The sequence below is a fragment of the Octopus bimaculoides genome, chromosome 14, assembly GCF_046866305.1.
Source record: "Octopus bimaculoides isolate indiv1 chromosome 14, ASM4686630v1, whole genome shotgun sequence".
Lineage (NCBI taxonomy): Eukaryota > Metazoa > Mollusca > Cephalopoda > Octopoda > Octopodidae > Octopus > Octopus bimaculoides.
The window spans coordinates 16,866,130-16,879,836 of record NC_142941.1 but is presented as its reverse complement, the minus strand read 5'-3'; the positions used below and the strand labels follow the sequence as shown (position 1 = coordinate 16,879,836).

The 13,707-nt window shown below is 37.6% G+C and overlaps 1 protein-coding gene across 1 annotated transcript in view; it reads left to right on the top strand.

The window, feature by feature from the left end:
- Positions 1–4,056: 4,056 nt before the first annotated feature.
- LOC106867680 (dynein axonemal heavy chain 6-like) overlaps positions 4,057–13,707 on the top strand; it is a 367,549-nt gene continuing 357,898 nt past the window's right edge. The window contains exon 1 of the mRNA XM_089362433.1: positions 4,057–4,197. The gene's annotated coding sequence lies outside the window, so the exon portion shown is untranslated. The remainder of the gene's footprint in view (positions 4,198–13,707) is intronic.

The window sequence follows — 13,707 nt, the reverse complement described above, 5'->3', positions numbered from 1 at the left end:
CTGGTATTTATGCTATCGGTCTCTTTTGCTGAACCGCTAAGTTATGGAAACGTAAACAAATCAGTCGGCGGAGGGAGAGCACCAGAAGTCTAACAGTGTGTCTTTTCAAGAAAAAAAATGAAAGAAACACATGAATCAATTATTTTGGAAGTTCGAAATGGTTGGATGGGTTTAGAAGTGATGTAATTGACTTAGCTCCTCTCCTGACCTTTCTGGCCTTATGCCAAAATTTGAAACCAATATTTTTTTATTCCATTAAGGTCATGAACTGGTAGAGTCGCCAGTAAAATGCTTTGCAGCACTTTGTTTTTTACGTTCTGAGTTCAAATTCCGCTGAGGTCAACTTTACTTTCTATCCTTTTGTGGGTTGGGGGAGAGATTGATAAAATAAGTACCAGTTGAGCACTGGGGTTAATGTAATCGACTTACCTCTTCCATCAAAATTGCTGGCTTTGTGCCGAAATTTTAAACCAATATTTATTCTTCCCTCTACTTTCTTGTTCCAGTATGATCAATCATCTCTATCTCTGACACTGCTTTCCATAAGATTTATAACGACCTGTCCCTCCCCTCCATTGCACTATTACATCAGTCTTATAAGGAAACAATTTCCACAGGACCCCTAATTTCATTTACAAACCTACAGTGTACACCTTATTGCTCCCTACCTCAATTCATACATTTAAACTAAATTGTATGTAAGAGGCAACAGTGATATCTACATGTTAGCAGGCCAGTCATACAGGCTACATGAGAATATAGAGTCCCACACAAATACAGGCTATAAATGTAGCTACTTAGTTAACTCATCAGCCATGTCGGTCAGAATCTGACTCTACAATGGACCTAATCTTGGATTGGCTTTTCATCCACTTCTCACCTAGGGTGTCTCTAAGAAGAAAAGCAGAATTCCCGGCCACACCTCAGTACATCATGTCAGTCGACAGATGAAACCTGGGCAAAGGGTAGAGTACTCTGAATGCCTGCAAGTAGAGAATGAGTATTAGATCTCATTCTCAGGGGCAGGAAACCTATGCAACTGCATAATATTGCAGGGTGCTAATGGTGCCGACAAATCTCTTTACGGAACCCTCTCTGGACATGATCTCTTGGAAGTATGTTTCCTTTAGCTTATTATTCTACATGGCATATGGTCCAGTGGTTAGGGTATTTGGCTCATGATTGTAAAGTCATGAGAATTTGATAAACTATTTGATATGAAGCTCCTTTGTGACCACTGGAGACTTCAATATTAAGTGAAAGAAGACCAATTTAAAAACAGGCCAAAGGATAAAGTGACATATGTTTCAATGAAATGGAGAATACTAAAGTTCAGTGCAACAAATGGCCTCATGGTAACAAATATTCTGTTTCACTGCTGATGGACTGGCTCCTGTGCAGGTGGCACGTAAAATATACCATTTCGAGTGTGGCCGTTGCCAGTACCGCCTGACTGGCCCTCGTGCCAGTGGCACGTAAAAGCACCCACTACACTCTCGGAGTGGTTGGCGTTAGGAAGGGCATCCAGCTGTAGAAACTCTGCCAAATCAGATTGGAGCCTGGTGTCGCCTCCTGGTCCACCAGTCCTCAGTTAAATCGTCCAACCCATGCTAGCATGGAAAGCAGACGTTAAACGATGATGATGATGATGATGATGATGACTATTCAGTGAAATGATGGGTAACATGAATCTTGCATGACAACTAGACCCTCAATCAGACAGACTATAATATAACCAGAACTGCAGTCAGATAGATTACACCATTAATAGATTACATTATTGTCTAGGAAAACTGAAAGCCATTCCTGAACTAAAAAAAAAAAAAAATAAAGCAGACCATACCACTCAACATGGGTTGGATGATTTAACAGGAACTGATAAGGTTGAAGACTGCACGAAGCTCTACTGCCTGATAAGTATTTTAAAAATACAGCATAATGATTCCTAACAGACACAGGTAAAATGTGAAGAGAGGCCATCAATTATCAAACTAAATCCAGTGGTTGGCTGATATTTATTTTATCCATGTTGGAAGAATGAAAAGCAAAGCCGACTCCAGCAAGATTTGATCTCAAGCTAGTAAGCAAACATGACTAAATACTGCAAAGCATTTTGCCATTTGTTCCACCTTAATTAGATGAGAACTTTAAGGAATTGTTTTGATATTATTTGCATCAGTCTAGATACTCAAAGGGAAACTGGAGTCTGCTGTCTATGCCAATAGGTTCCTGAAACACTCAGAGATCAACTGGATAATGAAGAAGCCCTAATCAATTTTCCTTATTTTCTAGAACCAGTTGTTTATTCTCGATCAATTGGAAAAAGACCGGGTGCTATGGCTATGACTATGTCCTTGGAGTATTGTGATGAATATTTTTGCTCTAAATGCTGTCAACCCTTTGCCTGTCCTGTTTATCATGCAATATGCAGAACATATTTCATATATGATGCACATTCCCAATTTTTTCAACCACTAGAGTAACTTGGGGCTTATTAGCAGAAAAATTTATATTGCTCCAAGTGTATGAAACAAGGGCTAATTAAAAGTTTCAAAACAAGCATGGATGTTGAGGATAAACTTATGAAAATACTTCAGACAGGCAAACAGCTAATTAAGCTGTCTTTGCAGATTCTGCTGATTTTATAGTAGCCAAATCATTACTGAAACATCATTGACCAGAGAGGTTTGCTGGATCAAGGCTTCCCAGGTTTAATCATCTACTACAATAATAGACTGTTCTCTCCAGATGGAGATTTATCTGTATTTTTAGCAGTTCATGTGACTGCACAGATGATTCCTCATTGGCTGTCACCAGTTGTTGTTTAGCCCAGGTCAGCTCTGCTCCAGTTGACCAATTGCCAAAAGTGTTCCACTCATAACTATTTCTGTTGTTCATTTTTCAGGTGTTATTTAAAATGATGTTTGTTTTCAATATTTTTATGGATCTTATCAAAGAAATTTTAATCATTGACAATTCTAGCATGCAATTAAAGAAAAGAAATTGTTGAAATTAATCATTACTTATTTTGCCCCAGTTTAGACATCTTTTTGAAATCTATCAAATTAGACGTTAGTGTGGATAAAAACTAGCTTGGAGCATCCAACAGAGAAAGGAATTTTGATTGTTAAACACCAGATATTTTATTAGCAATCTCAATTACAATCGAGTCAAAGTTGAGTGAAAATTCATTGGACGAAAAGTACCTGTTTCAAACTATCAACATCAACAACTGTACTGACCAACTTTTACTCCTGAAGACGATACAACAGTTCAAAATTACGATGTAATACTTGCAGTGTAATATTTTCGAGTATTTTATTTTCATATATAACATATAAACATGTACATGTTTTAGAACATTGTCTTTTTATAAGATTTTGCTGACAAATTTTAAAATTAACATAAACATTTATTGTTCTATAACACAAAATATACAAGTATACGAAGTTTGAAAGTGTTTCGGTACCAAAAACACTACGTAAAACATAAATGAAAAGTGTTGCCCGTCAAATTAGAAAGATCCTAGAAAAGAGTTATTGATTTAAAAAAGACGAGATGGTCACGTATGGAATGTTTTTAAAGGAGTCTGGGCGGTCACGGTTGGAACGTCTTTAAAGAAAGCGGGCATTGAGAAACCTGATTTCGGACCTCCGTGCATTTTTGCGCGAATGAATCGGACATGTTATTTCCCATTTTGAAAAGTTTTTGTTTCATACACTAAACTAGATAATGTAGATACCCGTTAGAAGACGAGAAGGTCATAATCGGAAAGTCTTTGATCATAGACCTGCTCGTTGAGGCCTCGCATCGTGGTTAAACAAAAGTTAAAAGTAGGCAATGGATTGGCCGAATCGTTAGACAAAATGTTTGAGGTATTCGGTCAGTTACAGCCCTTTACGTTTTCAGTACAAATCCCACCGATTTCAACTTTGCCTTTCACCCTATCTCGGAATCGATAAAGAAGACGTCACTTATGTACTAAATCAATTACTATAATACAGTCAAGATATGAGTGAATTCATATAAAATGAAACGAATTCACCAAAAATAAAGTAAAACTGTTGTGAGCAGAAAGTAAATCAGTTAGTGCTCATGCGCTTACTTTGAAATGCAGACGCTTAGAAAGTTGGGGAAAACATTAATATGTATCTTTTCCTACATGCGAATTCCTTTTAAAGATATGCGTGTGAACTAGTAAGTCTTCATTTTCAATTACATCTATGAAAAGAATATACTAACTAGTTTTATATTTTACACTGTTATTACTTTTGTCTTTTACATATTCGAATGTTTAGTTTGCTTTTCAGCCTCTGTTTTCTTACTAATTTTTGTCTTTCGTTCTGAACAGGACGCTTTTTCCTCCCCTCTTTTCTTTTCGAAAAGATACTTAAATAGAATGTGTTCTATTATTTCGAGTTCAGTTTATTAGCGATTTTTTTACTGTATAGAAAAATCACTTGAGGATAGAAAAAGACAAATTCGGAATTTGGATAAATAAACAATATCAAATACAAGTATTCCTTATATATAGATATGGTATAAGAAATTTTGAAAAGGTGAAACTGGAACTTATGACATTCATGCCTTTCTAAGAATGTTAGTGATACAAGGAAAGTCAAAGAGAGAAAAAAAAATCAATCGGTTTCATACTCAGTTCGCTTAAAAGATACTGTGCATATGTTTTATGGTGCTTACACACCATTTTGAAATAGAAATATATCATCATCAGCAGCAGCTGTTGCATCATTTAACGTCCTTGTTCCATGCTGGCATTGGTTGGACAACTTGAGAGGATCCGATGGGCTTAAGGTCTGCATTGTATCCATTGTTTGCTTCGGCATTGTTTCTACGACTCGATCGATGCCTTTCCTTCCTAACGCCAACCACTTAACAGTGTGTACTGGTTGCTTTGAGCCACCGGTTCTTGTGTGGTTGTTCTGCAGTTTGCTAGACCACGAACAGCGCCTCCTCCTCGATGCAGAGGGGAGCTTTATGATAGGAGATGAAAGCAAAAGATAGGTAAAATTATGAGAAAAGTGACCAGAGCAAGTTTCTTGTAGTAGAGGAGCTACATGATTACTCATATTTTTAGAAAAGTGCAGTATGGTAAGCGTGAGGTGCTAGGTTCGATCCCTCTGCGTGACATCTTGGACAAACTATCATTTCTATAACTTCCAGTCGATCCATACCTTATGAGTGAAATTGGGTTAATGAAGATTATACAGAAGGTCACCGGGTGGAAAGTACACGCAATTCAAAAGTGCACAGCCTTGTCACACATTGTGTCGCACTGGTTCTACCTGAGAATTACGTATAGGACACACATGCTTGTGGAATGACCAGCGACTTGCACATTAATTCAGGAGCAAGTAACTCAGTCGACCAAATAACTAAATCCCCATCGTCAAACGACGGAAGTCCAACGATCAACGTGCAGTTTACCACCGTAAAAAAAGTAAAAGTAAATTGTCTTAACAAAATTAAAAGTAAATTGCAATAGTGACGACAGCAACATTCCGTAATTTCATGTAAGCAATGTCACTGAGACCTACATAGGAAGCCCACCCATCGGATATCAAGCGTGTTCCAAAACAATACCCAATGCCTTATAATGAGCAAAATGTTCCGCGCGTGCAATTGGAGACCTCCATCAAGGGGCGTTTTTTTGCACCTCTTTCTACTGCACCAAACACCCAAGGTTCTTCATGCCACTCTCGGTTATATTTCCAATGCATATATTTGAATTAGTGTATTTCCATAGTAATGGGATTTCCCGCATCACCCTATCCACTGAATTGCTGTGGATGAACTTCCAACTACTGTTCACATATATCTCTTAGGAAGTCGCACCGATTACTCACAGTTCAAAAATCATTTCGTTCTGTGGAATACGACGGTAAACTGCATGTTAACCAGTCTAACACACACACACACCGTTTGGTTATAGCTTTCCTACTGACAGATCGTGAGTGAGTGGTAAGGGAGTATCTTTTATAAATACTGTAACATTTTTTATGCGGTGTTCTAATCTATCAGTTTCCACTACGGGCTTTCATATAATGTCCATCTACCAAATTCTACTCGCAAAATACAGAATATTCGGAGTTACAGAAGACATTTGCCAAAAGTGCTGCACTGTAGGATTGAACCCGTAACCACGTAGTTGCAACGCAAGTTACTTAACCACGTCTTTTGTCTGCGAGAAAGCACGTGTTGACAAATAGCCTTAATTTTTTGCGCTTACATTCTGAATTCAAATTACATCGAAGTCATCTCGATGTAATCGACTAGACCCTCCGCTCCCCTTCCCCACATTCCAGGCCTTACTTTTTTCGGTCATTTCACTGTAGCCATGCTGGAGCACCGCCTTTAGTCGAGCAAATCGACCCCAGGACTTATTCTTTGTAAGCCTAGTACTTATTCTATCGGTCTCTTTTGCTGAACCGCTAGGCTACAGGGACGTAAACACACCAGCATCGGTTGTCAAGCGGTGTTGGGGAGACAAACACAGACACTCAAATACACACATATATATATATACGACGGGCTTCTTTCAGTTTCCGTCTACCAAATCCATTCACAAGGCTTTGGTCGGCCCGAGGCTATAGTAGAAGACACTTGCCCAAGGTGCCACGCAGTGGGACTGAACCCGGAACCATGTGGTGGGTAAGCAAGCTACTTACCACACAGCCACTCCAGGCCTCGTACATATAGTAGAAAGAAATAATTAAGTGCTATGTCTGATCACATCTTGCAAAGAGAAAGCAACGAAATTAGAAAACAAACAAACAAATGACAGCAGTATATTACTGGTACTTAAAATGATGTTCATCTCAGTATAATTCGAAGTGGAAAGTCGCTTGGGAATCCCAGCTGAGTATTATTTACGTCATTTTCACTTCTCTATAATTTCTTTCTTAGCCACAAGGCTTTTCTGTAGGGAAATAGTATGGTCGGTTGAATCAGTTTGTATTAGTTATAACGTTGGTTTTAAGAACCTTCGGTTCAAGAGTCTTCTTGAATTTACTGATATTTCCGAACCAGGTGTGGTCGCCTTGGTCAACACACTAAATTAAAAAGATATTAGATTTTTTTCCGCTTGGCTTCAAAAATTGAAGTTTATCTCAAATTTTAAAATTTGGTACATTAATGTAGTTTTCTGAGCTGAATTACTAGAGTTATTTCACTTTCTCCAGAAAATAAAAAAAATAATAAAAAAGTTATAGACGTCTAAAGTTTGATCATTTTTACCCAGTCAGGAAACAGTATTTGGAAGCTGACATTTTGTGTGTGACATCACATTTTGTCAACATCCTGAAAATAGCACGTGTTGTCAATTTTTGTATTCTACACGCGGAAAATGAGTAAACAACACGTCTTTTGAAGTTTTAATCATTCGATATGCATTTCATGCGATAAACAACACATTACAAATTAAATATTTTTAACACAGCGTCAACATGTGGTTTCAATATATTTGTCAACACGTGCTTTCTCGCAGACAAAAGTGTTCTTATGTTCAGCTTCTTACTATGGAAACAAGCATGAATGTGTCTGTGGTGTACGATTGGTTAAAATTATCCCAAATTTTCAAACTTTAATTGCTAATAACTTTTTATTGATTGATTTATAGCGAAAATGATTTTCATGACACTGATTAGCCTATAAAAGTGTATCATTACATTGAATATGGAATCAGTTCGAACAGAAATTGAAATTGGCAGCCAAACGGAAATACGGGTACCGAAACGTCAGTATAAACGATAGTAGTTTATTAATATTGAACTATGCAAGGCAGTCTGTGTAAGGTACCCGTAAAAAAGTGTGGCGGCCGCAAGAATTTAAAGTTTCTGATTGTAAATTAGTGTTGATTATAAGAGATTCTGGACCATTACTGCTCGGAAAGTCGATGTTGTATCTCCATATGAATTGTTTTCAACCCCTGAAGTCCAGAATACAAACAATGAGAAGGAATCGAGAAACATTTTGTAATTTTAGGGGATTTTTCTTTTCCATACCCAGAGAAAATAAAAAATGGAAGACTAACTGTGTGATCCTATATTAAGTCAGTGAAGGTTGGTAAATAACAGAAACACAGTAGAATGCCGGAGAAAATACGCAGCTGTGTTTAGTTACATCTCTTTATGTTCCAAATTCAAAGAAATCCCACCTTGTCAGCACGACATCAAAACAAGACAAGACCCTCATGGGATAAAATTTTCTCAAAGTACAAAAGAAGGATTAAAAACTCAAGAGAGACTTGGTCAAACTTTGTCGGGCAAAATACTGTGATGGGTAGTCAACGATATCTTGTATAAGTAAAAAATTGTGGGAGAGACTTCAAAGGGATGCTCATTTCATTTCTGGCTTTTCCCTCTCCTTGCCTTTCGTCGTCTGAAAAACTGACGACGTTATAGATGTCCAAAATATGATACATTGTTTCGAGAGTGCTCTTTCGTAACCATTCCTCTTCCTCATTGGGTGGCTTCACCCAAACCTCATCTCCGACCTAAAGTGATGCTAATTCTTCCTTTACCTCAAAACATTGCAATACTGTTCTCCGGTGCCTCTATTCATACGTGAGCACTGATCTTTGTGGGACTGACTCCCAGCTTGTCTTGTCCTGGGTGACATGTTGTACCAGAAGACTACTTCAACGGAGAAGATTGCCACCTAACTCTCGGCGCGATGAGATCTTACCAGAATTCTCGTTTGGCATATACGCAGCTCTGAAGAAACGCCTGATATTCCACCTATCGAGCGTTTCCTCCAGCAACCCTACAGTCCATCAATAGCTCGTACACTGGGCCCATTTCCAAGAACATCTCATTCAGCAACCTTGCAGTTTCAGCCGCAATCCCAACCCGGATTTCTCTCCCATATAGTCATCCCCACTGATCCACAATCGGTCATCGAGAGGTATGATCTTCCCTGGTAGAGCTTTGCATCAATTACCAGCCTCTTCCAATGTTCCTCCACCTGAATCTTCCCAGTCTCGTGCACATTCGGTGCGGGGTAAATGGACTGACACCTGTCACAAATCCTTCTCAAAAATAGGATCCTGTCTATTCTCATACGACCATGTTGTGCAGCCCCCTCAGCTCCAAACTCTCCAGCCGACACGTTGCAGACGCCCTCTTTGTAAATTTTCTGGCATACCCAACAGGGCTTTATTTTCTCGGTAAGGATACCCACCTTATTTTTCCGAAGATACAAAGACTATTGGCAGCTTCATGTTGAACGTAGCTGCTAGCTCTCTAAAAATTCCTAGGTGATGCTTGACTTTCGTTTCTGTGCCCACTTTCATTCGTATTCCCTTCTGATTGATGATCCCTGATCCCACTCATCCATGTACCGTTGCTGAGTCAGTTCGAATCTCGATAGTGTGCAATCCTCATCTCAGTGCCAGATTCACGCTCTCGAGCACAGCGTGTAGCTCAGTTATATGATTGATGTAATTGTTATAGTCCTTCTTGCCTCAGCAGCCCCTATTTCCAGAACGGCTCCTACTGTTGTACTATTTGTGTTACACCATACGATTACTTTTTCTGATTTGGGAACATATTCTTCTCGCTATACGCCAAATCAATTGAGGACGTCCACTTCAGCTCTAGAGCACGGTATGACTTCCATTGGAATTTCCGTAGCTATAGTCTGCCAACCTACGTTCAGGATGTTTTTACGAGACACTACTCATATGGATGGCCATTGATTCACTATGAGCTCATTTGTCCTTTGACAGATCTTATTTTTATTCCTGCAGTGTTCACAACACCCTCTTCCTCACCTGACAAGCTAGGTAGAAGAGTCGCCGACTTACCCGACCATGAAACAGGTTATACTGGGTCTTCTCATTTTCTCTAAAAACGTCTACTATCATGGCAATTGTATTCTCTCCCACTGTCACTCCAGCTCACTCCTTTGATCTTCCTCATGATACACATGCATGCTCTCTGAATCCATTATACGATAGGGTAGCGGCTTACCATTTTCCCGCACAATGAGAATAGTTCTCGCCTATCATGCACTCGCTCAGGTTTGGAATCTTGTTTCATCTCTGTAACACGTGCCTGTCTATCTTGTCTCTCGCCAGCTTGAGCCCCAGTGCAGCTCTTCCTTCAATAAACTCTGGTGGTTTCGTGGTTCATCCGAATTTCCCAAAACAACCTACAACGTCCACTACCAACACTGCAATCCCATACACTAAAATGTCATTAATATAGAAACTAGTGGCTTACTTCAGCCTGGTCAATTTTCCAAAGATCACTTTGAGAACCATTGCCAAAAATAAAAAAAAAGTTATGAAGACGCTTAAACCAGAATTCTGGGTCACGAAAAAAAGACACCCTCCCCGCCTACTAGGTGTAAACAAATGAGTAGAAAACGAATATGAAAACAAAAATTTGCTCAAACGAACGAAGTGGGGCAGGGAAAGGATTTCGGAATATTCACACGATTCTTTTCCCCCCTCATAACTTTCAGAATCTACATTAGCGCCCGGTCACCAAAACGAAAAAAAACAAAACCCCAGTTTAATAGGTGTAAAAAAAAATGTGTAGAAAACGGATATAAAAAAAAATTTGCGCAAGAGAACGGAGGCCTAGGTGGTAGGGAGAGGGCTTTCGGAAAATTCACACGATCCGATTTTATCCCTCAGAACTTTCAGGAAAATGGATATCCTTCAATGAAATTTTACAGAAACACTTTTCAAACGGCATAGATTACGATTATAAAGAGATTCGTGAGGAAAATGTTTTCCGAAGGAATGGGGAGAGGACATTGGAACAACGATGCGAAAATGCCTCACTCTAAACAATTTTGAAGATAGCACCCAGAGAAAATACACACACAAAACATTGAAAGACTTTGGAGGAACATAAAAAAAACATCAATCAAAAAGCCATGAATTCGATCAAAATATCTGCAACAATATCTTGCAAGATATTTATTTATAATTTCTCAACATGAAGAAAGTCTGTTGCACAAGTTCTTCATAGAGGTAACCAAATTATACCTTCATCTCTCGAATCGTTGCCAAGACGAAGGTATGTACATGTATGTTTGTGCAAATTTTTGTTTTCATATTCGTTTTCTATACGTTTTTTTTACACCTATTTTTTTTTTCGTTTTCGTGACCGGACGCTAAACTTGATCCTGAAAGTTATGAAGGAAAAAAACGGATCGTGTGAATTTTCCGAGAGTTCTTTCCCTACCCTTTCGGAAAACATTTTCCCCATAAATTTCTTTATAATCGTAATCTATGCTGTTTGAAAGGTGTTTCTGTAAAATTTCATTAAGATATATCCATTTTCCTGAAAGTTATGAGGGAAAAAATCTGATCGTGTGAATTTTCCGAAAGTCCTCTCCCCCACCCCGGTTCATTTGCGCAAATTTTTGTTTTCGTATTCGTTTCCTACACATTTTTTTTACACCTATTAAACTGGTTTATTTTCGTTTTGGTGACCGGGCGCTAAACTAGATCCTGAAAGTTGAGGGGGGGGGGGAACGGATCGTATGAATTTTCCGACAGTCCTCTCCCCACTCCTTCAGAAAATATCTTCCCCAGAAATTCCTTTATAATCGTAATCTAGGCTGCTTGAAAGGTGTTTCTGTAAAATTTCATTAATATATGTCCATCTTCCTAAAAGTTATGAGGGGAAAAAGAACGGATCGTGTGAATTTTTCGAAGCCTTCTCCCCACCCCTTCGGAAAGCATTTTCCTTAGAAATTACTTTATAATCGTAATTTGTGCCATTTGAACGGTATTTTCCTTAAAGTTATGAGGGAAAAATCGGATCTTGTGAATTTTCCGAAAGTCCTCTCCCCACCTCACCTCATTCGTTTGCGCAAATTCTTGTTTTCATATTCGCTTTCTCCACACTTTTTTAAACACCTAGTAGGCTGTTTTGGTAATTTTTCAGATTAACACCCGCACAATCTTCATTAGGGTGGTAGGGTTAGCGTTACGGTTACGAACCCAAACCCTAAAAAAAAAAAAAAAAAAAAATTGTGATGTATGTCAGTATGTATGTGTACGTTCTCACCGGTTTCCTTTTCACTTCAAATTCAAATAAAACTAATTTAAACACTCTGAAAGTTATTTGTAGAAAATTTCATTAAAAACACTAATTTTTCTGAAAGTTATGAAGAAACAAAACCGACTCGTGTGAATTTTCCGAAACTCCCCACCTCCGGGAAACTTTACACAACAGATTCCGATATAATCGGAATCCACATCATCTGAAGTGTATTTAGAAAATTTCATTAGAAAGTATCCATTTGTCTGAAGGTTATGATGGAACAAATCGTAGGGTGGGGCACACTTGTGTAGGTTTGCCCATTTTGTAACTATCGTACTTATTCATGTATAATTCAAAATATTTAATACAAACATCAGAGTCAAAATTAGTTGTGGAAGGAAGCATTATACTGGAGGTTAATGCTGCTAAGCATTTACTATCCCTACTTGAATATAATGCGACTTTCATCTGACGAGGTTGCATTATATTCGAGTGTAAAAATAGGAAGAAATAAGTGATTTTTGCGGAGAAAATAAATAGTGAAGGTTGCAATCATACTCGAGAGTAAAAACTAGATTAAAATATTTCAAGAATTTTTATAAAAACCGTAAAGTTTAACAAAAAAACTCGGGAAATTTGACACCCAAGTGTAAAAATGAGTAGGAGACTTTTTTAGGTAGAAAAAGTGTGTGGCGGAGGATTCTTAGGTAGAAAACTGATTCTCATTATATTCGAGTGTAAAGACAAAAAGATTTTTAGGTAGAATAAATTGTGGGTAGTATTGTATGTACTAGCGTGTAAAAATAAGAGCAAACTATGTTAGATTTTTAGATAGAAAATATGGGGGTCGCAATTATATTGAGGATCACATTGTGCTTGAGTAAATCACATTGTACTTAAGTAGTTTATTATTATTATTATTATTATTTTAATAAAAGCAGAATATAAGCATTTTGCTGAAATAAATCGAAAAAAAAGTTGAAAACGTATTATTTACCGAAATGAAGCTTTTATCTTACGGCAAGATGTTAGGTGAATGTTGCTGGCACTCCTCAAAGATCGTTTCCGATAGAAATTTTGTAATTGTGAAGAGGCGTTTAAATAGCAATAGAATAGGAAATACCGTACTTCAAAGAAACAGTCGAAAATAGATTATTAATTGATGAATGAAAACAAACTTCCGAAGCTTACTTCAGATCATTTTATAAAATTATTTTCCTAATTTCAGTCATTAAATTTAATCGCAGTCATTCAATTAACTTGCAATTTAAGAAGCTTCCTATCAGATGGAAATAACATTTTTCCCAGAGTTATATATTGAATCTCAACTCATTTAGAATTGAAATAAATTGTTAATTTATTAAAAAAAAAAAAAAGATTCGTTTGCAATTTATTAGGAGTTTAGACTTTGGTTAATTTCTTTTTCTCCTGAGAAATTTATATATGACTTAGGAAAACCGGGAATCCTATTAGTTAAAATGCAAAATGTTGGCACACATGATAATATCTCGAGAATATTTCATTTATATATTTATTAGTTGAGGTGATATTCATTTCAACATAAATAGTACCAAAGATTTTTGCGTTCAGGTTAAGCCAGCGGAAATAAAAGATAAATGAAATTGAGCGATTATATGACTCCTATTCTGAAAGGAAAGTTTATGGTCTGCAGATTTTTGCAGAT